Source organism: Loxodonta africana, unplaced genomic scaffold (genome assembly GCF_030014295.1).
Source record: "Loxodonta africana isolate mLoxAfr1 unplaced genomic scaffold, mLoxAfr1.hap2 scaffold_167, whole genome shotgun sequence".
Classification (NCBI taxonomy): Eukaryota; Metazoa; Chordata; class Mammalia; order Proboscidea; family Elephantidae; genus Loxodonta; species Loxodonta africana.
Window position 1 is genome coordinate 27,695 of NW_026974915.1, and position 26,518 is coordinate 54,212.

Genomic DNA, 26,518 nt, shown 5'->3' on the forward strand with positions numbered 1-26,518 from the left:
AAGGACAATTCTCTTAGTATTCAAATACAGACATAGATAAATTTCTAAACAATATGATCTCAGAATGAAATATCTCATATTATATGTTTAACAGTATTGCTCTGGGCAAATCTGCTACAAAAGACCTCCTTAAAGTGTTAAGAAGCAAAGATGTCACTTTGAAGACCAAGGTGTGCCTGACCGAAGCTATGGTATTTTCAATGACCTCATATGAATGTGAAAGCTGGACAATGAATTAGGTGTTGGTGAAGAATATTGAATATGCCAGTGACTGCCAGAAGAATGAACAAATCTATCTTGGAAGAAGTACAGCCAGAATACTTTTTTGAAGCAAGGGTGCCAAGACTTTCTTTCACATGCTTTGGATATGTTATCAGGAGGGATCAGTCCCTGGTGAAGGACATTATGCTTGATAAAGTAAAGGGTCAGTGAAAAAGAGGAAGACCCTCAAAGACATGGATTGACACAGTGACTACAACAATGAGCTCAAACATGGCAATGATTGTGAGGATGGCACAGGACCGGGCAGCTTCTCGCCCTTTTGTACATGGTATCACTATTAAAAAAAAAACAAAAAACAAAAAACATTGCCATCGAGTCAATTCTGACTCATAGTGACGATGGCAGCTAACAACAACAACATATTTTTTTTCTCAAGTATTGGGATGGGAAACAACCAAGGTAACAGAATCTTAATATATTGCCTAATGGAGACAAAAGTTCCTTTTCGAGTTAAACATCTGACCTCAATAGCCCCATGGGAGTTGAGAGTAGATTGCATACCACCACGTAACTTAAATATCACCATGTCAAAATGTATTTAACATAGGATCCGAGTGATGAGCAGCCAGTTACTGAGCAACTGTGAAGGACAATTCTCTTATTACAATTCAGATATAGACATAGATAAATTTCTAAACAATTTATGACCCATGGGAGTGGAATACCAGAATGCTGTTGACATATAGAGTTTAAATCATTTCTGGTTATCTTTTGGGAGAATGTCCCCTCAGTTTTGTACTTAAAGGAATTGACAATTCTCTCTCCTTTTTTTTTGTACGTAATTGGTAGACAGGAACACCAGTCTCCACAGATTTCTTTTTCTTTTTTCCTTTTATTTCATTTAATCCCCTCGAGTATTTTATGAGCAAACGTTTTGCTATTGTGAAAAATGCTGCAGTGAACATGGGTATGCATTTGTCTATTCATGTGACAGCTCTTATTTCTCTAAGATATATTTCTAGGAGTGGGATTGCTGGATCTTATGGTATTCTCTTTCTAGCTTTCTAAAGAAGTGCCGTATCGTTTTCCAAAATGGTCGTACCATTTTGCATTCCCACCAGTAGTGCATAAGAGTTCCAGTCTCCCCACAAATTCTTCAACATTGTTACTTATTTATTTATTTTTTACGGCAGTAATGTTGGGGTGAAATGATATCTCATTGTAGTATCAATTTCCAATTCTCTATTGGCTGGTGATCACGGTCATTTCCTCATGTGTCTGTTAGTCACTTGAGTGCCTTCTTTGGTGAAGTGTCTGTTAATTTCCTTCGCCCATTTTTTAATTGGATTATTTGTCTTTTTGTTGTAGAGGTATTGGATTTTCCTGGAGATTTTAGAGATTAGGCTTCTGTTGAATTTGTCATAGGCAGAGATTTTTCCAAGTCTAAGTTCTTTTTTTATTCTTTTGGTGAAGTCTTTTGATGAGCATGAGTGTTTAATTTTTAGAAGATTCCAGTAATCTAACTTATATTCTAGAGTTTGTGTCTTGTTAGTTATGGTTTGTATCCTGTTAATGACATGTATTAGGGCCTCTAGCCTTGATCCTATTTTTCTCCTATGATCTTTGTGGTTTTTGATTTTATATTTAGATGTTTAATCCATTTTTAATTAGTTTTTGTGTGTAGTGTGAGGTATGGGCCCTGTTTCATTTTTTTGCAGAGGGACATCCAGTTTTGCCAGCAAAATTTGTTAAAAAGACTGTCTTTTCCACATTTGATGGACTTTGGGCCCTTTTCCAAGATCAGGTGATTGTAGGTGGATGGATTTACACCTGGGTTCTCAATTCTGTTCCACCGGTCAATGTAGCTGTCATTGTACCAGTACTAGGCTGTTCTGACTACCGTAGCCGTACAGTAGATTCTGAGGCCAGGTAGTGGTCTTCCTAGTGAATTCTTCTTCAATAGTACTTTACTTATGTGGGGGCTCTTTCATTTCCGTATAAAGTTAATGATTAGTTTTTCCGTCTCTTTGAAGAATGCTGTTGGTATTTGGATGAGAATTGCTTTGTATTTGTGGATTGCTTTGGGTAGAATTGATATTTTCACAATGTTGAGTCTGCCTATCGATGAGCATGTCCCTCACTTTTGTCATTTTGAGATACTCGTTATTTGTTGTTTGTTTCTTTAACAATCTGACACTTTCTCTTCTCCTTCAGGACATTTACATATGTTCTTCTGTCTGCTAAAGGTGGTTTCTCTGGTACCTCAATTCATTTGTACTTTAATTGCACTCTCTTGGAGAAGTCTTCTCGGATTCTCTCAAACTCTTACATGTTTCCAGAATGTCCTGTGCTTCATCTTTAGAACAGTAATATTATTTGAATTTGAGCTAATAACCAAGTATCGGCCTTGCTCAGGAGTAAGTTACTTTTGTGGTTATTTAAATTTAAATATGAATGAAATAAAATAGCAATTCAGTTCCTTAGTCACACTAGCCGTATCTAAAATGATCAGTAGCCACACGTGTCTAGTGGCTAATGTATCAGGCAGCACAGATTATAGAACATTTCCATTATTGTAGAAAATTATTTTGGACAAGTGCTGGGAGATCAGTTTTCTCCTTTTTGTTGTTCTTAAACTAACCCTGTGCAACCCAGAACCAAGGCCCTGTGCAACATTTGCGCTAACATCATCAAATCTTTCATTTATTCCTGTAAACACTAGGCATTTTCAGACGTGCACACATACACACAAATACACACCCATATACACGCATACTTTTCTTTAAGGTTTGGTCGAAATTTAATAAAATCCTTGAAATCTTCCCTTTGTGTAAAGCCAAGATTAGGTGCTATCTTCTCTTTGCTCTCCCAAAACTTTGTCCTCTTAGCTTACTCTACTGAAATTATTTGTACATAAACCTGTTTCTGTTAAATTACTACCTAATCTGGAAGAAACAGGCCTTGGTTGTTTTATATTTATATCTCTAGTGTCTGGTGAAGGTGACATAATTTATACTCAATAAATATATTTTAATCAAAGATTTGAGACTCTTGTATTGTCCTCTCATTCGTGAACGTTTTGGTGTCACAAAAAATATATATATAGTTATTAAGTCAAATATTTTTATATATGTCTACATCAATATTAACACCCACATCTATATTTATACAGGCAACAATAGATCTACAATTAGTTTTCATTTACTAGAATTTCATGTGAATAAAATCATATAATATGTACTCTCTTTTTTGTTTGTTTTGTGCCATTTTACTCTTCTTTTTCTTGTTTCCAAAGGTAAAACATTTGCTTATTGATTTGAGATCTGTCTTCCTTTTTAACATAGGCACTTGGAGCTATTAATTTCTCTATAAACGATTCTAAAGCTGCAATCCGTATGTTTTAGCATGCTGTTTTTCACTTCCTTTTATCTAAAAATATTATTTTTAAACTCTCCTTGTGATTTATTCTTTGGCTCATTTGTTATTTAGGAGTGTACTGTTTAATTTACATATATTTGTGATTTTCTTATATTTCCTTCTATTGTTGATTTCTAATTTAGTTGTATTTTGGTCAAAGAACATATTTTGTATTATTTCAATTATTTTATATTATTTAGGTTTTTTTGTGTGTTTGTTTTATAGTCTGGTATATGGTCACTCTGGAGTATGTCCCATGTATACTGCCTAGTTTTATGTCCATTATTGAAAATGAGTTATTGAAGTCTCTATTATTGTGAAATGTTAGGTGAATACATGTTTATAATTGTTTATTCTGCCCAATAGATTGACTCTTTATAATTGGAAAATATTATTTGTATCCTGTAACTTTTTTGTCTTAAAGTCTAATACGTCAAGTGTTATTATAGGCAACCCAGCTCTTTTTTTTTGGCTACTGCTCACTTGGCATGTTAGATTCCTAGTGCTGCCATAACAAAATACTACAAAGTAAATGGCTTTGAAGAACAGAATTTATTGTCTCAGTTCTGAAGGCTAGAGGCCCAAATTCATTAATGGGTCTATGAACTCTCTCTCTGTTTGTTTTACGGAAAGGTCCTTCCTGTCTCAGCTTCTTGCAGCTAAAAAAAGAAACTGTTGCCGTTGGGTCAATTCCAACTCATAGCAACCCTATGGGATAGAGCGGAACTTTCTCATGGGGTTTTCAAAGAGCAGCTGGTGGATTCCAACTGCTGACCTTTTGGTTAGGAGCTGAGCTATTAGCTACTGCACCGTCAGGGCGCCTTGTAGCTTCTTGTAGCCCTTTGCAATTCTTGGCATGCTTATGGATGCTTATAGATGTGTCTGCCTCCATTATCACCTGGCATCTGTCTTACTCTGTGTGTTTCTTTCCATCTCCCTGTCTGTTATCTCCTTTTAAGATACCACTCAGAATGGAATAGGACTTATCCTACTCTGGTATGGCTTAAGTGACAATATCATCAGCTGCTCTTTGGAAACACTATGGGGTGGTTCTGCTCTGTCCTATATGGTCACTATGAGTTATAATCAACAGGATGGCGAAGGTTTTTCTTTTATCTTCCAAGAATAGCGCTATTTTCCCAAACAAGGCCACAACTTCCAGGTACAATTTTTAGCACTTCAACATATATATTTCGGAGACACTTTCAATCCGGAATACCTGGCCTATCTTTTAAATCCTATTTTCAATCTATTTGTGTCTTTTAATCTAAAGAGTGCCTATAATAATAAAAAAAAAATAGACAGACATATTTGTGTTATGTTCTCTTTTTAGACTATGTTTCCAATCTCTGCCTTTCAATTGAGTTGTTTCACTGTTTAAATTTAATTACTGATAAAGTAGGACTTATGTCTTCCTTTTTTAAATATGCTTATGTCTTTTTTATTAGTCTATTCCTGGATTGCTGGCTTCTGTTGTGTTAAATTGGTACGTCCTAGTGTACCTTTAAATTTATTTTTTGTGTCTTTTACAGCATATCTTTCAAGTTATTTTCTTAATGATTTCTTGTAGATTACAGTTAGCATCTTAATATAAAACCAACTAATTCAGATGAATAATGTCTTAATTTCAATAATGTTCAGTGTATCTTGATCCTGCTCATTCTTTGTAAAAAAATTGTCATACAAATTACATATTTGTACATTAAAAGTAAGTATTCTTTTCTCCATTTCATGAAAAGTTTTGTGCATTAAATGACACTACCAAGAAAATGAAAATGTAATGGATAGAATGGAAAAAATATTTGACCATAATTTATCTGATAAGGCTCGAGTAATTTTTAAAAAGTATATTGAAAAACAAACTGCGTGAGTGAAAGTTCTTAGGCCGATGAATATAATCACATGAACTAACTAACACTCTTCTTTCTGCCAGGGAAAAGTAAATGACTAAAAATTGTTGCTTTGAAAGATTGTAAAACAAATTTGAACACAAATAAAAACTAAATGATTTCTATTCGAGACCACATAAATAATAGACATGCCATTGTCTTAGTTATCTAGCACTGCTATAACAGAAATACCACATGTGGATGCTTTAACAAAGAGAAATTTATTCTCTCACAGCCTAGGGGTCTAGAAGTCCTAATTCACGATGCCAGCTTCAGGGGAGGCTTTCTTTCTCTGTCGGCTCTGCAGGAAGGTCTTTTTCATCAATTTTCCCCTGGTCGAGGAGCTTCTCAGTTTAGGGATCTCAGGCCCAAATGATGTGCTATGTTCTTGGTGGTTTTTCTTGGAGGTATGAGGTCCCCCTGTCTCTCTGCTTGCTTCTCTTTTTATATTTCCAAAGAGATTGACTCAACATATTATCTAATCCTGTAGATTGAGCCCACCTCATTTATGTAACTGCTTCTAATCCCGCCTCATTAACTTCATAGTGGCAGGATTTACTACACATAGGAAAATCACATCAGATGACAAAATGGTGGGCAATCATATGCTACTAGCAATCATGGCCTAGCCAAGTTGACACACATTTTGGGTAGGGGGGTGCAATTTAATCTGCAGCAGCCATCAATCACCCCAGTAAATTCTTCACTTATATGTCTCTGATGAAAAATTATATCCAATATAGAACCCCATATGTTTTATAGGTGATTTTTTTTGATCTGACAGATACTAAGAAAGCTTCTTTTTTTTAAAAGACAGACATTTCCGTGCTTGTGCACAGAGTGGACAGAAGGGAGAGCCCAAGAAGAGTCTTTTCTTTTTCCTTTTTTTAAAATAACTTTCTTTCGCTTATCCCGGACATGAAAATATTCAACAGTTTAACCTCAGTTCATTCCCCTAAACATCTGTGGAGTCTGCTCCCTGAGCTTCCAAGCCACTGTCACTATTGTGTTTTTAACCTTTAAAATATCTCATTTAGCTTAAAGTGTTGATCCTCTCCCCTGTCTTCCTAACTCCAAACATCTAAAAAACCATTCTCAGCACATTTAACAGATCAATCTTTATAATATAAAAATCTGATCGCATTGTGAAAAATCAGCCTCAGAATCATCTCCGGTCCATGTTTCTAAACTATTCCATGTGATTTAAAAAGTTATTTTATGTACAGACACATGGAATTTTTATCTCGGTAATGTATTCACACTAAATTTTCAGGTTTATAGACCAGTCAGATTAAGTCCTAATACATTTTAGGTCATAAAAGCTTTTTATGATTTGAAGCTGCCTCTTTTTCTTCCCTTGTTACATACTACCCCGAGTAAGGCAAGCTTCCCCTCCAAGGGGAGCTAACCCTTGTTGATAACTCACTGTGGGCCAAGTTCTGATCTAAAATTGCTTTATACATACTGCTTCATTGCATTCTCAAAATAAACAAGTAAGGACTATTATTCTATCTATTTCATAAATGGAGAAACTTAGCAACAGAGTTTTAAAATTTGACCAGGCTTACATGTTATCCTGGGTTTATATCTGGCTGACTGGCTTAAAAGCCTACATTCCCATTATCAAGCTAGTGACACTTGAACTAGGGACTAGTGCCTCAAACATTGTGCATGTTGTTATACACATGCCTATAACACCATTTTACTCTTTTTTTCCTATATATCACAACTGTCATAAGAATTACCCTTTTTTGAGCTCCATTTCTGATACACTGAAATAATTAAACCTTCATTACTATAAGAACACAATTTTGTGTAAAGCTTTACTGTAAGAGAAATCATACTGTTTGAAAGCTGTTTCTTTGTCTCTCCATAGCAAGCTGTATCATTCTAAAGAAGACAAAAATTATAACTAGTGTAGTATATAAGACAAGGTATACCTATAATAAGTGCATATAAACTAATTACACTCATCCAGGCAAATTTGTACAGGAGAAATTAATACATAAGTAATTTTTTTCACGACCCTGAAGTTGCATGTCTTTGGGATTAAAAGAAAGTTAAAATTTGTGAAAATTTGAAGTTGGAACTCTTAATATTAACACTGCAAGAACTATTAAAGATGAAGTAGGAAAATGTATTGTGCTGAAAGACTTGTTTAAATGCTATAAGAAGTTTAACTTACTGAAAGGACAAATTAAGTAAACATGAAAAAAGGAACAAAAAATATATTCACTGTTTCTGTCAAGATTTTAGTTTTTTTCCTTATTTTTTGAAAAAATGAAAACCTTTTTGAGTGTATCCTTGAAAGCTTGTTTCATTTGCTTGTTCTTAAGACTGTAAATGAAGGGATTGAGTAAAGGGGCTACTGAGGTATAGATAACAGCTACACCCTTGGATAAAGTCACCCTTTCTTTTGCTGATGGCTTCATGTAAATGGAGACACAGCTACCATAAGTAAGGGAAACTACAATAATGTGGGACGAACAAGTGGAAAAAGCTTTTGTTCTTTTCCAAGCAGAGGGAATTTTTAGAATGGTCTTGATTATATATGTACAGGAAATATAGGAAAGAATAACTAAGAGTAGTGTGGCCACTAGTGCTATAACTGCTGAAACAAATGAAATCATTTGTAGGAAGTGAGTGTCTGTGCAAGAAATCTGCAGGATAGGAGAAGTGTCACACATGAAATGATCAATTACTTTGGAAGCACAGAATTCCAGCTTTAGTCCCAAGACCAACGGTGGAAAGGTAATCAGAAAGCCAGCTGTCCATGACCTGAGAAGAAGTTGGTAGCACACTTTGCTTCTCATAATGATTGAGTAATGCAGGGGTTTGCAGATGGCTGCATAGCGGTCATGGGACATGGCAGCCAGAAGGTAGAACTCTGTAACTCCTAAGAAAAGAAAAAAAGAATAATTGAGATGCACAACCATTGTAGGAAATGATTTTGTTTTTAGTCACAATGGTTGTCAAGAATCTAGGAATAGAGATTGTCGTCAATAAGATTTCTAAGAAGGAGAAATTTTGTAGGAAGAAATACATTAGAGTCTTGAGGTGAGGATGCAGTAGGGTGAGGAGGATGATGGATAAGTTCGCCATCACACTCAAAATACAGTTGAGAAAGAGAAATATAAAAATCACAATTTGTAACTGTGGGTCATCTGTGAGTCCCAAGAGAATGAATTCTATCTCTCTTGACTGGTTCTTCATTTCAGTTTTGAGACCTATTAAACTGAAATTAGGAAACAACTCCAAAAGCAGAAAAAACAATTTTTTAAAGCTACATCAGGAAAAAAATCTGATATCCAGAAATGTAAACAAGTGCAAATATTTGCTGCAGTTTAACAAGGCAGATGATACCTAAAATTATAGTGTAGGTCAACCAAAGCATTCTCTATGTATCTTCTGTGTGTGTTTAATAAATTACTGCAAAAAAAAAAGCCTTATAAAATCTAGGCAGCTTTTCCAATGTCAATTTACAATGTATGTTCAACAATTTTTATTTTATGAATTTTTTGAAAATTGATGAAACTTATAGAAATATTGGTAGTTACATATTTTCCTTAACTACAGTTGAATTTCTCCAATATATGCCATTAATTCTTTAGTTCCAATGCAGTACTGATCCATTGTTCCTTTGACTTATTTTCTCTAATTAGTATTTTTCCGGTTCCAAATCATTAGTCTTCTCATAATCATTTAAACTTAACATTTTGAAATATCTTCAAGATACAGTTAGTAATTTCAAAATTCTAAACAAATTGGGAGAAAAACTGTAGCTACAGGAAAAATAAAACAAATCAAAATCAATTATTTTCTGACTTGATCTTTGCCTTGGATTCAGGTAATTTTTAAATTCTTAAGTAATATTTTTTTCCCTGTTTAAGCCGCCCACAATAAATAATTTTGTCTTTTTAGTATAAATATGAGGATGATTTTAATATCTAGGTGTTTTAATAACTAGAAGTAATTTAATAAAATCATTTTGTTATTCAAAGACTAGTACAGAAGTGGTAGTCAATAGTCACTTATGATGCTAACTATATTGTTTTTGGCACTCAATGTCATTGTTCTTAAATCCATAAATAAGACTTTTCTCTACAGACGAATAGGCCTAAATTGCTGACTGGATACATTATGTTCCGTAGATGATGGCCTTCTATAGATGTGTAGGACAGAAAAGAAAGCTTTTCTCTTTATTTGAAGGAAGATATTGAGGTGGTATCCAAGCATTCATCTATGTTTAATGTCAAAGTTAATTTACAGGTTTCATATGGCATTTAAATAAATACATTTGCAAAATGCTTTCGTTATTCATTTTAAAATCATTCCATGGGTTATTAATGTATGCTTTTCACATGAATAAAAATAATTTCATCTATTCCTGCATATAAGAATTTTATTAGCTTTCCCTGAATTTCACTTTTCTCACTCTCTACTCAATGCAATAAACACATCTATTTTCTTATAAGAATTTTGCTTTGTGTTTTAAATGATAGCTATTGGAGAAAAAAAACAGTACAGTGCTCCTATTTCCAAGTGGCTTTTTTTCCCAATATTTTATAGGTAATGCTCCCTTCTCTCTTCATTTTGCTCTGGAAAAGAGAGAGAGTGACAGCAAGAGAAATATTGAAGAAAAATTCCGAAGTATTGATTTGTGTAAATCTCAAAACCAGAACACAAGAATAGTAGCAATTTTTCTTCTACTCCTTGACTACTGAAAGGATGAGAAGCTGAGTGATCATGAGTGTTTATTATCAAATACGTATATCTGCACTGCCATTTCTTTAACCCCAGTTTTGCTCTAACTCAGTGGGAAGGGAAACTCTCTGAGTCAGTCAAACAATTTTTGCTAACATCATGTGTCTAGGTGACAAGTCTATATGCTGCTTTCTTAAAAACCTGCAAAACAGAAGCTATTTTTACTTTTCAAAATCTGCTGAATGATCATAGTTACATATAGTAAAAAGCCTATAATGCTACAGTTTATATCAGTCCCTATATAATCAGGCAGCTTTGAATACTGCATCTACACAGAGCATGTATGATGATCCAGATGCCAATGGTTATAACTATTGTACTTGTAGAACTACCTTCATCTATGATCTAGGTGACTTACCGTATGCAGGATTTATTGATTTCCCTTCTCCTTTAAGGACGTATGCTATAAACAAAAGTCAAATAATAGATGTTGAATATTATTGCATTTATGATATTAGAAAACATTTCATTATTTGCATAAGAAATTTAATTCCAATGCTTTTCGTGGGAAGGATTCAAAGCAGAGGGGAGACTTGGAAAGTATATGTATCTGTGAATATCTCCCAATATCACATACACTACAAAAATCACAGAACCTAGATATTATAGAAAATTCAATTACAATGCCCTTTCTGGTTACCAAATAGAGGTTTTCTGATTTTTTCCTTAAATATTTAAACTTAAATGAAAATGATGCTCTAAGAGAAGGGCATTTTAGGAAAGGTCTCAGGTTAAAGCAACCCACTCTTCGTAGCAAAGAATGACTATGTTTACAATTGTGCACTAACAAAAGCCACACTTTTATCAATTTGCTCATAAAAGACTCAGGGAAATTAATTGAAATAAAGGGAAGACAGAAAAAGAAATCTGTGAAAACTGGTGTGCAGGAGCTACCACTTACATCAAGGAAAAAAAAGCCACAAAGCTGTGTGTTGATTTAAATACAAAGCAAGGGAACACTCTCCCAAAAGATAACTAGAAACAATTTAAACTCTATATGGGATGCCAACAAGATTTTGATATTCCACTCCCCCAGAGCTATCTGGGAGCCCTGGAGGCGCAGTGGTTAAGAGCTTGGCTGCTAGCCAAAAGGTCGGTGGTTCAAATCCACCAGTCGCTCCTGGAAACACTATGGGGCAGTTGTACTCTGCCCTATAGGGTCACTATGAGTCGGAATCTACTCAACAGCAACCAGTTTCTCTTTTTGGGTTTTGGGGCTGTATGAGTCGTTCTACTGGTCAGAGACCTTATCTCAAACAGGAACTTTTCTCTTGCCTTCATTAGTCAATATATTAAGATTCCACTAACTTGATTGTGGCCCACCCTAAGGCTGGAGAAGGAGTATTTAAATAAAAAAAAATAAATGGCTCCTATTAATTATTATTTCTATTCTGAAACCATCTTAAACTTAAACTTAAAAGTTACAAATACAGAGCAAGAAATTTTTTTTGTTTTTTCCTGAATCATTTGATGCCCTACCTCCTGCTCAACACTACAGTGTGCATTCCTTACAAAAAAAGAAAATATCTACTATATAATAACATGAATCCGTTCTCAATAAATATTAGAACAGTAGCACACTAACACTGATATATTAATAACGTCCAATATCCCAATCCCATTCAATTTTTACAAGTTTATAGAGGTATAAATAGCTCAGAGTTATGTTTTCATTTGATTAGCATGACTCTTTAATTTCATTTAATACAGAATGGTTTTTCAGTCTTTCCTTAACTTCCTTGCATGTTGGAGATTACTTTCTGGTAAGCCTATATAATGTCCCTTGATTTGTGTTTTTCTGAGGTTTTCACCTGATTAGATTCCATTAATTTACTTTTTGGCACCAGAATCACAGAAGTGATCCTATTTTTTCATTGAGTCTTATCTCTTGCATAAAGTGGTGATTGACAGACTTCTCCACCATAAAAGTAATGTTTTATATTTGTAATTAATAAGCATTTTGTGGGAAGGTACTTTGAATACGTTGGATATATCAATCTTCATAAAACTTTCAACTTACTCATTAATAACTTAATATCATTATGTACTCATAGTTTCTGATTTTATTTATTAACAAATATGTCAATCATCTATGTAGCGTATATATTTCATTTTTACCTCAATTTTTACTTTAATTTCAATTAGTCCCATTTTTAAAAAATATTCTTGCTGTTCAATAGTCTTATATCTGTACTTAAATATACTGGGAAAAGTTTATTTCATCAAACTATTAAACATTCTTCAGTATAGTTTGTGTGAATTCTTTCAAATTCTTTAGTTTTTATGAGTTTATTCAGCAGTTATTGTTTCTGCTTGCTATTACTTGGTGACCTCTAAAACATAATATAAGGTATTTTATTGTGAAGTCACATTATTTAAAATTTATCTGTGTCTATATTTCAGTAGGATTGTCATTAGAAGTTTGTGAGGCAGTGGAATTAAGTTAATGAGAGTGAAACAACTAGAATGGACATAATGACAATGTTGACACGATGTGAAGAATGTAACAAGGTCGCTGAATATTATCTATAGAAAAATTTTAAATGGAAGTGTGTTTTGCTATGTATATTTTTACCAAAAATGTGATAAGATATTTTTAAAAGCCGGTTCAGCTATATTAATATAAATCAGTATAGATATTTTTCATGATGACAAAAAGTTATATTCATCAAGAAGATAGAACAATTCCAAATTGGTATGCACGATGTCAAAGTCTTGGAAATTAGAAATTCACGGTACTACAAAGACAATTAAAAAAATCCATAGGCATTTTGGAGATTTAAATAGCTCAGTAATTATATACAAAGCAAAAATAAAATAAACTTATAGAATATTTAAATTATGTGATTAATGAACTCAACCAAGTTGAACTAACTAGAACACTGTACTTAACTACACCACACTTACAATTTTCAGATGTTCATGAAATGTTTATCAAAAATTTGACTATATGCTAGGCCATAAAATAAGACTCAACTAATTTCAGATAATTTCAATTAAATAAAGCATATTTTCTGACATCATAGAGTTTAAAAAATTATACCAGTAGAGTTGTAAATATAAATGAAATGGGGAGGCGGGGCCAAGATGGCGGACTAGGTAGATGCTACCCCGGATCCCTCTTGCAACAAAGACTCGGAAAACCAAGTGAATCGATCACATACATAACAATCTACGAACCCTGAACAACAAACACAGATTTAGAGATGGAAAACGAACAAATATGGGGAAGCAGCAACTGTTTTTGGAGCCTGGAGCCAGCGTCCCAGGCAGGTAACCTTGGCGCCGGACTTAGATCTGGGCCCAGGGGAGCTGAACTCATAAATCTTGTGACGGCGCAAACAAGGGGCACAGCCCTACCCCCCTGAACTGAACCCAGGAGGGGGCCCAGCTGGTCCGCGCGGGTGGCATGGTGACGCTGCTGGTGGGAGAAGTCCCCGGGAGGCAGTGACTGGTTTTGGAGCCGGAAGTGCTGCGTCCCAGCAGGGGAACCTTGACGCTAGGTTTTGGACTGGCAGCGGAGGATCTGACAGTGGCTTCAGCGGGCCAGACCCCCGGGGGCAATCTCCACACAGCCGACACACATAGGCGAAACGTCCCTCGGGAATCCCAGATATAACAGTCATTCCGAGCAAGACAAACAACTCTGGCTATATTCCGAGGTGCTACTCTCCTATCTCTCTGATCCCTCCCCCACCCTCCCCAGTCGGCTTCATTAACATTGGAATTTCCTGAGCCAGAGGGAGAACAGCTCCGGCTCCGTGGCGGCTTTGCTTCCCCCCCCCTTTTTTTTTTCTTTTGGTCTTTTCCTAACCCACTCTTCTGGCCTGAGAGAAGGAACCACAAAAAACCCAGGGACCAAAAATCCATCCCTAATTGGACTAAAAACACAGAACCAGCTACAGCCAAGCATATATGATCCAAATCTGGGACTTTCATACTTACAGGGAAAAAGGTGGCGGTTATAATCCAAAGGCAGTTCTGATAGGGATCTGACTGCATTTTTTTAGTGGAATTTCTGCAAAAGCAAGTTTCCCAGTGATGGCTCAGAGACAGCAGTCGATATCAAACCACATAAAGAAGCAGACCATGACAGCTTCTACAACCCCCCCCAAAAAAAGAATCAAAATCTTTCCCAAATGAAGAAACAATCCTGGAATTATCAGGTACAGAATATAAAAAAACTAATTTACAGAATGCTTCAAGACATCAGAAACGAAATAAGGCAAACTGCAGAAAAAGCCAAGGAACACACTGATAAAACAGTTGAAGAACTCAAAAAGATTATTCAAGAACATAGTGGAAAAATTAATAAGTTGCAAGAACCCATAGAGAGACAGCATGTAGAAATCCAAAAGATTAACAATAAAATTACAGAATTAGACAACACAATAGGAAGTCAGAGGAGCAGACTCGAGCAATTCAAATGCAGAGTGGGAAATCTGGAAGACCAGGGAATTAACACCAACATAGCTGAAAAAAATCAGATAAAAGAATTTAAAAAAATGAAGAAACACTAAGAATCATGGGGGACTCTATCAAGAAGGATAACTTGTGTGTGATTGGAGTCCCAGAACAGGGAGGGAGGACAGAAAACACAGAGAAAATAGTTGAAGATCTGCTGACAGAAAACTTCCCTGACATCATGAAAGACTAAAGGATATCTATGCAAGATGCTCATTGAACCCCATTTAAGATTGATCCAAAAAGAAAAACACCAAGACACATTATCATCAAACTTGCCAAAACCAAAGATAAACAGAAAATTTTAAAAGCAGCCAGGGAGAAAAGAAAGGTCACCTTCAAGGGAGAATCAATAAGAATAAGTTCAGACTACTCAGCAGCAATCATGCAGGCAAGAAGGGAATGGGAGGACATATACAGAGCACTGAAGGAGAAAAACTGCCAGCCAAGGATCATATATCCAGCAAAACTCTCTCTGAAATACGAAGGCGAAATTAAGATATTTACAGATAAACACAAGTTTAGAGAATTTGCAAAAACCAAACCAAAGCTACAAGAAATACTAAAGGATATTGTTTGGTCAGAAAGCCAATAATATCAGATACCAGCACAACACGAGGTCACAAAAAAGAACATCCTGATATCAACTCAAATAGGGAAATCACAAAAATAAATTAAGATTAATTTTAAAAAATGCTCATAACAGGGAATCACTGAAGTCAAAATGTAAAAGATCACAATAATCAAAAAGAGGGACTAAATACAGGTGGCATAGAACTGCCATATGGAGAGTGATCCAAGGCGATATAAAACATTACAAGTTAGGTTTTTTACTTAGAAGAATAGGGGTAAATATTAAGGTAACCACAAAGAGGTATAACAACTCCATAACTCAAGATGAAAGCCAAGAAAAACGTAACAACTCAACAAACATAAAGTCAAACACTATGAAAATGAGGATCTCACAATTTACTAAGAAAAACGTCTCAGCACAAAAAAGTATGTGGAAAAATGAAATTGTCAACAACACACATAAAAAGGCATCAAAATGACAACACTAAACACTTATTTATCTATAATTACGCTGAATGTAAATGGACTAAATGCACCAATAAAGAGACAGAGAGTCTCGGACTGGATAAAGAAACACGATCCGTCTATATGCTGCCTACAAGAGACACACCTTAGACTTAGAGACACAAACAAACTAAAACTCAAAGGATGGAAAAAATATATCAAGCAAACAACAAGCAAAAAAGAAGAGGAGTAGCAATATTAATTTCTGACAAAATAGACTTTAGACTTAAATCCACCACAAAGGATAAAGAAGGACACTACATAATGATAAAAGGGACGATTGATCAGGAAGACGTAACCATATTAAATATTTATGCACCCAATGACAGGGCTGCAAGATACATAAATCAAATTTTAACAGAAATGAAAAGTGAGATAGACACCTCCACAATTATAGTAGGAGACTTCAACACACCACTTTCGGAGAAGGACAGGACATCCAGTAAGAAACTCAATAGAGACACGGAAGACCTAATTACAACAATCAACCAACTTGATCTCATTGACTTACACAGATCTCTCCACCCAACTGCTGCAAAGTATACTTTTTTTTCTAGCGCACATGGAACATTCTCTAGAATAGACCACATATTAGGTCATAAAACAAACCTTTGCAGAATCCAAAACATTGAAATATTACAAAGCATCTTCTCAGACCACTAGGCAATAAAACTAGAAATCAATAACAGAAAAACTAGGGAAAAAAAATCAAATACTTGGAAACTGAACAATACCCTCCTGAAAAAAGACTGGTTTATAGAAGACATTAAGGAGGGAATAAGGAAATTCATAGAATGCAATGAGAATGAAAATACTTCCTATCAAAACCTCTGGGACACAGCAAAAGCAGTGCTCAAAGGCCAATTTATATCAATAAATGCACACATACAAAAAGAAGAAAGAGGCAAAATCAGAGAACTGTCCCGACAACTTCAACAAATAGAAAGTGAGCAACAAAAGAATCCATCAGGCACCAGAAGAAAACAAATAATAAAAATTAGAGCTGAACTAAATGAATTAGAGAACAGAAAAACAATTGAAAGAATTACCAAAGCCAAAAGATGGTTCTTTGAAAAAATTAACAAAATTGATAAACCATTGGCTAGACTGACCAAAGAAATACAGGAAAGGAAACAAATAACCTGAATAAGAAACGAGAAGGGCCACATCACAACAGACCCAACTGAAATTAAAAGAATCATATCAGATTATTACGAAAAATTGTACTCTAACAAATTTGCAAACCTAGAAGAAATGGATGAATTCCTGGAAAAACACTACCTACCTAAACTAACACATTCAGAAGTAGAACAACTAAATAGACCCATAAAAAAAAAAAAGAGATTGAAACGGTAATCAAAAAACTCCCAACAAAAAAAAGCCCTGGCCCGGACGGCTTCACTGCAGAGTTCTACCAAACTTTCAGAGAAGAGTTAACACCACTACTACTAAAGGTATTTCAAAGCATAGAAAATGACGGAATACTACCCAACTCATTCTATGAAGCCACCATCTACCAAAACCAGGTAAAGACATTACAAAAAAAAAGAAAATTACAGACCTATATCCCTCATGAACATTGATGCAAAAATCCTCAACAAAATTCTAGCCAATAGAATTCAAAAACATATCAAAAAAATAATTCACCACGATCATGTGGGATTTATACCAGGTATGCAAGCCTGGTTTAATATCAGAAAAACCATTAATGTAATCCACCACATAAATAAAACAAAAGACAAAAACCACATGATCTTATCAATTGATGCAGAAAGGCATTTGACAAAGTCCAACACCCATTTATGATAAAAAAAAAACTCTCACCAAAATAGGAATTGAAGGAAAATTCCTCAACATAATAAAGGGCGTCTATGCAAAGCCAACAGCCAACATCATTCTAAATGGAGAGAACCTGAAAGCATTTCCCTTGAGAAGGGGAACCACACAACGATGCCCTTTATCACCGCTCTTATTCAACATTGTGCTAGAGGTCCTAGCCAGGGCAATTAGGCTAGACAAAGAAACAAAGGGCATCCGGATTGGCAAAGAGGAAGTAAAATTATCTCTATTTGCAGATGACATGATCTTATACACAGAAAACCCTAAGGAAACCTCCAGAAAACTACTGAAACTAAAAGAAGAATTTGGCAGTCTCAGGTTATAAGATAAACATAGAAAAATCACTTGGATTCCTCTACATCAACAAAAAGAACACCGAAGAGGAAATAACCAAATCAATACCATTCACAGTAGCCCCCAAGAAGGTAAAATACTTAGGAATAAATCTTACCAAGGAAGTAAAAGACCTATACAAAGAAAACTCCAAAGCTCTACTACAAGAAATTCAAAAGGACATACTTAAGTGGAAAAACATACCTTTCTCATGGATAGGAAGACTTAACATAGTAAAAATGTCTATTCTACCAAAAGCCATCTATACATACAATACGCTTCCGATCCAAATTCCAATGTCATTTTTTAAGGTGATAGAGAAACAAATCACCAACTTCATATGGAAGGGAAAGAAGCCTCAGATAAGCAAAGCGTTACTGAAAAAGAAGAAGAAAGTGGGAGGCCTCACTCTACCTGATTTCAGAACCTATTATACAGCCACAGTAGTCAAAACAGCCTGGTATTGGTACAACAACAGGCACATAGACCAGTGGAACAGAATTGAGAACCCAGATATAAATCCAACCACATATAAGCAGCTGATATTTGACAAAGGTCCAGTGTCAGTTAACTGGGGAAAAGATAGTCTTTTTAACAAATGGTGCTGGCATAATTGGATATACATTTGCAAAAAAATGAAACAGGACCCATACCTCACACCATGCACAAAAACTAACTCCAAGTGGATCAAAGACCTAAACATAAAGACTAAAACGATAAAGATCATGGAAGAAAAAATAGGGACAACCCTAGGAGCCCTAATACAAGGCGTAAACAGAATGCAAAACATTACCAAAAATGATGAAGAGAAACCAGATAACTGGGAGCTCCTAAAAATCAAACACCTATGCTCATCTAAAGACTTCACCAAAAGAGGAAAAAGACCACCTACAGACTGGGAAAGAATTTTCAGCTATGACATCACCGACCAGCGCCTGATCTCTAAAATCTACATGATTCTGTCAAAACTCAACCACAAAAAGACAAACAACCCAATCAAGAAGTTGGCAAAGGAAATGAACACACACTTCACTAAAGAAGATATTCAGGCAGCTAACAGACACATGACAAAATGTTCTCGACCATTAGCCATTAGAGAAATGCAAATTAAAACACGATGAGATTCCATCTCACTCCAACAAGGCTGGCATTAATCCAAAAAACACAAAATAATAAATGTTGGAGAGGCTGCGGAGAGATTGGAACTCTTATACACTGCTGGTGGAAATGTAAAGTGGTACAACCACTTTGGAAATCTATCTGGCGTTATCTTAAACAGTTAGAAGTAGAACTACCATAAAAAAAAAGAACTACCATACAACCCAGAAATCCCACTCCTCAGAATATACCCTAGAGAAACAAGAGCCTTCACACAAACAGATATATGCATACCCATGTTTATTGAAGCTCTGTTTACAATAGCAAAAAGCTGGAAGCAACCAAGGTGTCCATCAACGGATGAATGGGTAAATAAGTGTGGTATATTCACACAATGGAATACTACGGATCGATAAAGAACAGTGACGAATCTGTGAAACATTTCATAACATGGAGGAACCTGGAAGGCATTATGCTGAGCGAAATCAGTCAGAGGCAAAAGGACAAATATTGTATAAGACCACTATTATAAGATCTTGAGAAATAGTAAAAACTGAGAAGAACACATACTTTTGTGGTTACGAGGGGGGAGGGAGGGTGGGAGGGAGAGGGTTTTTTACTGATTAATTAGTAGATAAGAACTGCTTTAGGTAAAGGGAAGGACAACACTCAATACATGGAAGGTCAGCCCAATTGGACTGGACCAAAAGCAAAGAAGTTTCCGGGATAAAATGAATGCTTCAAAGGTCAGTGGAGCAAGGGCGGAGGTTTGGGAACCATGCTCTAAGGGGACTTCTAAGTCACTTGGCAAAATAATTCTGTTATGAAAACATTCTGCATCCCACTTTGAAATGTGGCGTCTGGGGTCTTAAATGCTAACAAGCGGCCATCTAAGATGCATCAATTGGTCTCAACCCACCTGGAGCAAAGGAGAATGAAGAACACCAAGGTCACACGACAACTAAGAGCCCAAGAGACAGAAAGGGCCACATGAACCAGAGACCTACATTGTCCTGAGACCAGAAGAACTAGTTGGTGCCCAGCCACAATCGATGACTGCCCTGACAGGGAGCACAACAGAGAACCCCTGAGGGAGCAGGAGATCAGTGGGATGCAGACCCCAAATTCTCATAAAAAGACCATACTTAATGGTCTGACTGTGACTAGAGGAATCCCGGTGGTCCTGGTCCCCAAACCTTCTGTTAGCACAGGACAGGAACCATTCCCGAAGACAACTCATCAGACATGAAAAGGACTGGACAGTGGGTAGGAGAGAGATGCTGAAGAAGAGTGAGCTAATTATATCAGGTGGACACTTGAGACTGTGTTGGCATCTCCTGTCTGGAGGGGGGATGGGAGGATAGAGAGAGTTGGAAGCTGGCAAAATTGACACGAAAGGAGAGACTGGAAGGGCTGACTCATTAGGGGGAGAGCAAGTGGGAGTAAGGAGTAAGATGTATATAAACTTATATGTGATTGACTTGATTTGTAAACGTTCACTTGAAGCTCAATAAAAGTTAATAAAAAAATAATAAATAAAAAAATGAAATGGGGTGTTTTTAATTATATTCAAAGATAACTAGAAATCCAAATATGCATGGACATTTAGGCAATATACTTATAAATAATGTATATGTTGAAAATGAAATCACAATAGGAATTAAAATACTTACAATTTAATGAAATGAAAATAATAAAATTACGTATCAAAATTTGTAAATGCAGGTCAAGTTAACATTCTAAGAAATTGTATGGCCTTAAATAAACACATGAGAACAGAGGAATAGGCTGAAAGTTTATCTGCCTTGATGGATGATCTAAGTTTCCATCCCAAACATTTTTAAAAAATGGCAAATTACACTTTAATTTGAAAGAAGATAGAGAGCAGGAGAAACAAACAAAATAAAACACATACAATACAATACACTAGGGAGTATTAATGGAGCTAAAATTTAGTTAATTATAAGAATAATAGAATACATATATGCCCTTACGATAAAGAAAATGAAAATACATTTATCCGATATAAAAAATAGTGAGGTGATTTTGCTTCTTAGTTTATAGATCTTATCACATAAGAGGACTGTTCGAAAACTTTATGACACTGGAATTGAAAATATTGATGAAATGGACTATTTATGAGGGAAGGACGTGGGGAAGTAACTTTCCATAGCTCTCACAATATGAAATGAGCAGTCTGAATTGTTCCATAAGTATAAAAGTTGTTACATGATTAACTATCTTCTCACTAAGAAATTTCATGTAGTTTTCCTATAAAGTGCCTAGTTCTTTGCTTTTATTGTCATCGTTTGTTTTATTGTTTTGTTTTGAAAAATTCTTGGAGCCCTGGTGGCACAGTCGTTAAGAGCTACAGATGCTGATAGGGAAGCCAACATGGTGCTATGGAAGAAGCACCATGCTGTCCCTCTGCAGCGAAGACCCCCAAAACTAAGTAAAACAGACACAAATGTCAATCCTGGAACTCTAAGCATAAAATGAAGGGAAAGAATTTGATCAGGCACTGAATGGGATAAGAAACTGACAGAGAACAGAAAATGAGGAGAACTGTGGAGTGGAGGTTCCCTACCAGCTAACATGGCACAGATTCGCCATCTTGGACTATAACCACCAAGGAATGCAGAGAGGGAGTACAGGAAGCCAACTTCATAGGGCTCCCAACAGGAGTTAGAGCACTCAGAAAGCAGGGATACACGCTTTCCCATCCCTCACCCTTCTTCCCTCTACGCGGCCTCCTCCATTTTCAAATGGGCTAGAGTCACTCGGATAGAGAGACACCAGTTCACTGCTGCCCAGGTCCTCTCCGACCCCACCAGCTGGCTCCTTCAATGCCAATTATTTTTGTTATTATTATTATTTTGCCTTTCTTTGTTTCTTCTCTCTGTCTCCTTTCCTTCCTTTTCTTTCTTCCACCTTGCCAGCCCCTTTGCTGTCCCCATCCTTCATTGACAAGCTATGCCACACTGCTGGGCCGGAGAGCCACTGGCACATCTTCCTCAGTTTTGTGCCACCCCCACTGGCCAGGTCTCTTAGCAACATTTTCTTCCCGCTTCTCTCTCTCTCCCTACCTTCCTTTGCTTTCTCCCACCCAGATAGCCCCATGTGCCGTCCCCATCCCTTCTTGGTGGGCCGTATAACACTGTTCAGCTAGAGAGCTGCCAACATGGCCTCCCCAGTTCTGTGTTGCCCACACTGGCTAGGTCTCTCAGTCCATTTTTTTTTTCAGATTTATCTCTATCTTTTCCTTCTTTCCCTATCTTCCACCCACCTAGACCTATGTGCTGCCCCCATCCCATCTTAACGGGTAGTGTTGCAGCACTGGGCTAGAGTGCCCTGGATCCATGCTGCTGCCATTGGCCAGCTCAGCACCATATTTTTTTGTTTTTGTTTCTACTCTCTCTCTTCCTCCTTTCCTGTTTCCCACCCATCTAGTCTTGTATAGTGTCCCTGCTCCTTCTCTAACGGCCTTACTGCACCACTCTGCTAGGGAGCCACCAGCACACAGCCTCCCTGGGCCTACATTATCCCCACCAGCCAGCTTCCTAATCACAATATTGTTTTAGTTTGTTTCCTTTGGTCTTTTCTTTCTTTCCAGTTTCTTTTCTCTCAGCGCCTACCTCCTCTTCCTTTCTCCCACACACCTAGCCTTGTGTGCCACCCTCACCCTCTCTCAAAGAGTTGTGATGCACCACTAGGTTAAAGAGACACTGGCACGCCGCCTGCCAGTTCTGCATCACCATCACCAACTGGCTTCCTCAGCACAATTTTTATTTGTTTTTGCTTTTTTTCCTTTTTGTAGTTGTTTCTTTTGTCTCTCTTCATTCCTTCTTTTTCTTTCTCCTGCCCACCTAGCCCTGTGAGCTGCCCCCTCCTTATTGACAGGCTTGGTGCACCACTTGGTCAGAGAGCCTTTGGCACACGGCCTCTCTGGGTCTGCACTACTCCCACAGGCTGGCTCCCTCAGCACCATATTTTTTCTTTTTCTTTCTTCTTCTCCCCTTTCCTTCTTCCTTCCACCTGGGCTCTGCACTGCCTCCACTCTTTCCTGACAGGTCATGCCACACCAGCCGGTGAGAAAGACATCAGCTTGTCATCACCCTGCTTCCACCCTGCCCCCAAAAGCAGGCTCCTTCAGCACCATATTTATTTTCTTGTTGTTGCTTTGTTTCCTCTCTCTGTTTCCCTTCTTTCCTTTCCTTTCTCCAGTCCACCTAGGTCCATGCACTGCCCATGTACCTTCTCAACAGGCTTAGCTAGGCTCTCTCAACTAGAAAGTCACCAGCACATGGCCTCCCTGGGTATGCCCTGCCCCACCTGCTGAATTCCACCACACTGCCATTGTATTTACTTTTTTTTCTTTTGCCTCTCCATTTTTTGCTTTGTTTTCATTCTGTTTCTCTGTCTCTTATTTCTCTTCTTTCTGTCACCTGCTTAGTTCCACACATTGCATTCTCCCCTTGCCTCCTGCCTATCTACACCACACACAAAGTGCCGTACCCATGAGAGGCAACAGTGCAAACCCCTGGACCTCTGAACCACATCGGCACTTCCCTGTCAGCCCAAGTTCATGTTGCAAAAGATCCATCCCTCTCTCCCCTCCCTACTGGACCTTCCCAGCTGCATCATAGCTGAGCAACCAGCCTTGCCCACCTGGGCAAGGTGGTGAGAAGTATGCCCACAGACAAGCAACAAAACACACCCAGCCTGCCTGCTCAGATATAACCAAATAAAACAAAAAACAGGATGAAACAAACAAAGCAACAATCAATAAATGAAGAAAATAATTCCAGAATGTCCTGGAAACAATAGACAATATCAAAACATATTAAAAACAATAGGACAGGATGAGTCCAAAAAGCAACTAAAATAAAACACCACATGACCTCTGGTAGAAGTAAAGGCACTGGAATTACCTCATAGGGAATTCAAAAGTTTAATATTCAGGACTCTCCAAGAGATTAAGAAAGAGATGAAGGAAAAGGCAGACAAAACTAAGGAAAAAATGGACAAAATCATGGAAAATACAGACAAAAATCAGGGAAAACACAAAGCAAAGGGAGAATTGGGGGAAATAATACAAGAGCAAAATGTCAAAATAAATAAACAATTAGAAATCATACAAAAAACAGCAATTAGAAATCCAGAAGACAAAATAATTTTAGAAATGGGCAGTGCAATAGAAGGTTTTAGGAGCAAATTTGAAACAAGGGAACACAAGATCAGTGAAACTGAAGACAAATCCTTGGGTACCGTTTTGTTTGAGGAAAAATCTGAAAAAAGAATAAAGAAAACCTGAGAACCATGTGGGGTACAATCAGAATTTGTGAGTGACAGGAATTTCAGAACAGGGGGAGAAAATGGAAAACACAGAGAGAATCACTGAAGACTTGCTGACAGAAACCTTCCCTAATATAATGAAAGATGAAAAGCTGACCGTCCAAGAAGCTCAAAAGAAGCACATATAGAATAGACTTCAAAAGAAAGTCACCAAAACATAACGCAATTATACTTGCCGAAACCAAAACCAAAAAAAGAATCCAGAGAGCAGTTGAGAAAAATGAAAAGTCACATACAAAGGGGACACTATAAGACTAATCTCTGGTTACTAGGCAGAAACCATGCAGGCAAGAAGGCAATGGGATGACATATAAAAAACTTAAAAGAAAATTTGTCAACTGAGAATAATACATCCTGCAAAAGTCTCACTCATATATGATGGTGAAATTAGGAAATTTCCAGATAAACAGAAATTAAGGGAATATGTCAAAACCAAACCAAACTTACAAGAATTATGAAAAGGAGTCCTTCAGTTAGAGAACCAACGACATCAGACAACAACCTGAATCTAGGACACAGGAGAGTATCAGCCAGGTGCCAACCTAGCTAATGAGCACTAAAGGACAAAAGAAAACTGTAAGATTTACAACAGGGAACAAGGGAAGTCAATCTGCAAATGACAACAACATCAGCACAATCAAAGTGAGAATAAATAGCGTAGGTACAGGATTTTCAAATGGAAAGGAAATCAAGTAGATATCATGTAATAAAAGACTGGTTTAAACTTAGGAAGATGGTGTAAATATTAAGATAACCAAAAAGAAAGTTAACAAACCTACTCATTAAAATAAAGAAGAAAAAGGTAAAGTCTCAGTGTCATGGATTCTATTGTGTCCTCCCAAAATATGCCAACTTGGCTATGTCATGATTCCCAGTATTGTGTGATTGTCCACCACTTTGTCATTAGATGTGATTTGCCTATATGTTGTTAATGAGATGAGATTAGTATCAGTTAATGAGATGGTATTAGTAGCAGTTATGCTAATGAGGCAGGACTCAATCTCTAGGAAGAGTTTGTGTCTTAAGCCAATCTTTTTTGAGATATAAAAGAGAGAGAGAGACGGCAACCTCATACCACCGTGAAAGCAGCACCGGGAGCAGAGAGTGTCCTTTGGACCCAGGGTCCCTGTGCTGAGAAGCTCCATGACCAGGGAAGATTGTTGACAAGAACTTCCCTCCAGAGCCAACAGAAAGACAGAAAGTCTTTCTCTGGAGCTGATGCCCTGAATTTGGACTTCTAGCCTACTAGGCTGTGACAGAATAAACTTCTGTTTGTTAAAGCCATCCATTTGTGGTATTTCTGTTATAGCAGCACTAGATAACATAGACACTCAATAAACATAAAATCTAGGAAAGTGAAAGACATGAAAAAAATCCAGAAACAAAAGGAATTCAGTACCAGAGAGAAAGAGGTGTGAAGAAAACATCTGCACCACACACACATACACACAAAAGAACTACAAAATGACAGCAATAAACTCATACCTATCGATAATCACACTAAATGTAAATGACTTAAATGTACTTGTAAAGATACAGAGAGTGACAGAATGGGTTAAAAAAACAGAATTCATCAATATGCTGTCTACAAGAGGCACACCTTGGAAATGAAGATATAAATATATTAAAAGTGAAAGGATGGAAAATAATATAGTAGGCAAATGACAAACAGAAAAGGAGCAGGAGAGGCAACAAAAATCTCAGATAACAGACTTTAACACAAAAATCATTAAAGATAAGGAAGGACATTATATAATGATTAAAGGAACAAGCCACCATAAGGACATAACAATAATAAATATCTACACAAGCAATGACATGGGTTCAAAAACATAAAACAAACTCCAACAACACTGAAAAGAAATTGACAGTTTCACAATAATAGTAGGAGTCTTTAACACACCAGTTTTGGTAAAGGACAAAACATCTAAAAAGAAACTCAACAAAGATACAAAAGATTTAAAGGCCACAATCAACCAACTTGACCTCATACACATACACAGAACAATCCACCCAACAGCAGCAAGGTACCTGTTATTTTCCAATGCACATGAAACGTT